Below are 4185 nucleotides of genomic sequence, written 5' to 3' on the forward strand. Positions count from 1 at the left end.
CACTTGAACACACAGCAATGACTACAGCTGAGTAGCATGTATGTGCAGGGGCGTCGGACTGGGGGTAAAACCAATACTGATTACCAGGGCCCAAGGGGAGAGAGGGCCCTTGAAAAGTCTGGAACATATTTTATTTTACCTGGATATTTTCATTTCCTAATTAAATTTCATAATGCATGTCAGAGGAAATGTAAAGTTAGTGTATTGGCTGAATAACTTTGTTGACTGACTGACTACATTTTGTATACAAAAAAAGACTAAGGTCTCACCCACCCCTTGCTAATGCGCCAAATGGTTTAGTCCATCTGCACGCATTTTGTTTATGTTAGATCAGTTGAGCATCTGGTGGAGCGCAAACTTCTGCTGTAGAAATGTCTTTCCCAAAGAAAGCCAAATCATGCTACCAAAAAAGAAAGGAAAGACAGGAGAAAGAGAGAAAACAAAATGAGGGAAAATAATTGATAACTGACTTCTTTTCAAAGAAAGGTGAGCACAAACTAGAAAACGAAATCCATGGTGCTAAACTGCTTGAATATCTCTGCGACTGTTAGTGCTAAAAACGAACTGAGACAACCCATTGAAAGAGCAGAACATACACTTTCAAATGATAATTTGGTTATACACATGACTTTAACAACTCACCAGTGTTTTTTTTGTTGTTGTGGTGCGCGTAGGCTACTCCTGATTTTGTCAGTCATCTCATCTCTTATATGCAGTGGCGTAACGAGCCAACACCGGACCCCTATGCAGTATTATCAAGGCGGGACCCCCTACTACAGCACGTGATGATGGCGCAATGTCCATGAGTATAGGATAGGATCTTGGAGACACAGCAAGTCCTGTTTTTCACCTTTATGTGGCAAAAAAAAAAACAGTGGTAAAAGGCACTGTGGCAGGTGGATTTAAAAATCCACCTGCCAAAGTGGCTGGTGGTCAAAAAAGTTAACTTCATGCCCTGGTCATAGGTAGCTTGGTAGCTCATCGGTAGAGACATATCATGTCAACATTACACAGTTTCAGAAACTGTCCCACCAGGGAGTGGAGTAGCAACAGACCCCTCATCATCCTCTTTGGATTTGAGACAAGGTGAGCTTATATCAAAATTAAAGCAAACCATGTTTAGCCATTTTGACTGAAAGGTGTTAAGTAACACTAACATCAGTTAGTGTGTTTTATTATGTTAGGTTACAATTAGGATAAGAGGTTAATATCAAATGTATCCTTCATAGAGAAAGATAATAAGATCTGATTGATTTTCTTTTTTTTTGGTGGTGGTGGTGGTGGGGTGGGGGGGGGGGGTGTTTGAGGAACATGGGGGCCCATCAGGACTGGACCTTGTGCTATGCCCCTGCTGCGCCTGCACAAGAGGAAATGACTCTCCATGCCAGCAGGTGGCGGTTATTTAAAAAGGGAAATGGGATATTTGAACCGCTTCACTCCCTGCTGGGAGAAGAGCAGATACTGTATACTGGGAAATGGCTAACCAGATTGTCCATGTCGTGGGCTGTCTATTGACCTCTCCGCAAAGAAGTCTCCCTGCGGGGGGGGGGGACCTAGCAGCCCGCTGCAGATACTTTCAAATCTTGCTAGGGATTCAACATTACCATAGCTATAGCCTAAGTGCCTGTGGCTTAATGTCAGGAAGCACCTGTTAAAAATATATTTTACATTAATGTTACTTGTTCAAATGGCACAACAACAACAAAAGTTAGCCATCAGACTGAAGCTGCTATAACATTAGCAATGTAGCATGAATAGCCTTTTAGTGAATTCCAAAGTCTATTACAGACTTCAAGATGATAGGAATTTGACTTTACAACCTCTTTAACACCCAATGCCCTGAGAGCAGAGGACACAACTGGAGATCCTAATCTAGAACAAAATACACATTTTTACATGAGTGTGTTTACATTTTAAGTACTTTTCCAAATGCCTGATCACAAGAGACACAAGCAACAGAAAGCTTTGTCTCACAGCATCCCTGCTGTGAAGGTGGGGACTTCAACATGAACCCAACAAAAGCATGCAATTTCATCACCATTTATTTCATTTTTAAATTGTGTAGACACAGATCCTCATACTCATATATATGTACAGACATAGGAATGCATCGATCTTTTGTTAGGTAGTCTATATCAACGACGTTTCATTTCTGGTATGGTTCAGGTGCCGCTAGGGCTGGGCGATATATCGATATAAAAAATATATCGATATATTTTTAAATGAGATATGGAATTAGACCATATCGCATATATCGATATAGTTCAAATGTGATCCTTGCTCCCATAGATATATACACAGATGTCGCCTTGAGGTTCTAAACATACGTCAAAACCGCCGCCATCTTGGAACAGGGGTCCGAAGCATTCAGATCAACGCTAAAAATGCCGGACTTTTGTACTGCTTAATTATGTTCGATAGAGGAAATGAAAAGAACAAACAGCAATGAATAACATTTAACAGGTGACAATGTGTTTTATGATTATGTATGCCGCCGACCAGCAACCTGAGCTCCGGCGGCAGCGGGAGGCGGAGAGCTCCGTGGCCGGCCGCAGCGTCTCTTCCCTGGGAAAAACACAGCTTTGCCTCGCTGCTGCTGCTGGGGTCCCCGCTGATCCAAATCGGACCAGCCAAAGACAGAGTGGTGATCGGCAGGATCTTACACGTATTCAGGACGACCTGTATGTCGATATCGGCGGAAAGTTCCACTAAGTTTGCGGCGGCAGGCGGGCGGACGGAGAAGCTTACAGCGGGGCAGCAGAGACCGTCTGCGGCTGCAGGATCTGGAGCTCAGTGCCCGTTAAAATTACATGTAACGCATAAATACATACAGAAATAAATAGTGGAGGAATGAGCCTGGACATTTCAGTCTGTTTTAAACTTCACCTTGAAGCAGAAACTCTTAGTTCAGAAGGGTGAAGTTTACGTTTGGACTAAATATTATAAATATTGGATAAATATTCTTTGTATTAACACATTAATTAGTTTCTTTGTTTTGTAGTCGATAGTTCATCTTTTAGTTTACTTAAGTGGAAGCAGTATCAAGTGGAAGAATGGGACTATAAACCTAGGCTTACAGGCATGAGGCATTACATTTTGAACAAAGTAGATTATATTAATATCAAAAGCTTAATTGACCTTTGGAACGAATCACAAATATGGAGCTTTGATTTCAAAAAAGGTACTCCTGTTATACAGTATTTAGGTTTACATTTTATTATTTGAACAGCTGAGCATTTAATCATGAACCAGGTGAAGAAACCGGTTTATTATTTATTTGATTTTGCAACTGTTTCTATGAAACTACTTGTGACATGTCATATTTGATTTTGGCTTTGACTGAACATTTGCTCTCACTTTGCGGAAAAAAATATCGGGATATATATCGTATATCGATATTCAGCCAAAATATATCGGGATATGACTTTTGGTCCATATCGCCCAGCCCTAGGTGCAGCCGAAAATTCCGCCGGATGTGCCTCATTTTGGCCGGATGTCCATCACCTTCCACTTTCTTTGTGTTGGTGTTTTAAACTCCAATCGATTTATGATGACTATGGTTACCTGGTCCTCAGATCTCTGCAGGGTAAATCCAGACAGCTAGCTAGACTATCTGTCCAATCTGAGTTTTCTGATGCACGACTAAAACAACCTTTGACCGTACACGTTCCAACAAAACAAGTTCCTTCGCCTCATGCTGCAGAGAGACAGAAACAGCCAAGCTGCGCCGAGGGAAATAACCAGCTGAGAAAACCAAGTTCCCAGTGTCTTCATCTATCCATCCAGCCACCCATCTGAGTTGGTCAAAACTTTGTTTACCTGTGAACTTGGTTGATGCCTTGGGTTGTGTAGGGAAGATAGGGTGACTATATGGCCTTCATGGTGTTAACTTCCCTTTAGACTTAAGCTGCTGTCCATTTGGATTGATTCTGCATAAACGGTTGCTTCATTCATTGTTTGCCATTCATTTGTTAATTCTGTGTTCAATTTCTCTTTATTGAGATGGTGCCCCAAATGTATTTTTTGTTTTAATTACATTTAACAACTTTTGCCAATAACCAACAGAGTGCAGGCATTCTGCAATGAATTAAATAATTGTCAATTAATTAACTACCCATATACACTGCAACAACGACCACATAAACTAATAAATATGAAAAATTAAATAACCCTGGGATGCATGCA

Source organism: Perca flavescens, chromosome 8 (assembly GCF_004354835.1).
Source record: "Perca flavescens isolate YP-PL-M2 chromosome 8, PFLA_1.0, whole genome shotgun sequence".
In the NCBI taxonomy this organism is placed as follows: Eukaryota; Metazoa; Chordata; class Actinopteri; order Perciformes; family Percidae; genus Perca; species Perca flavescens.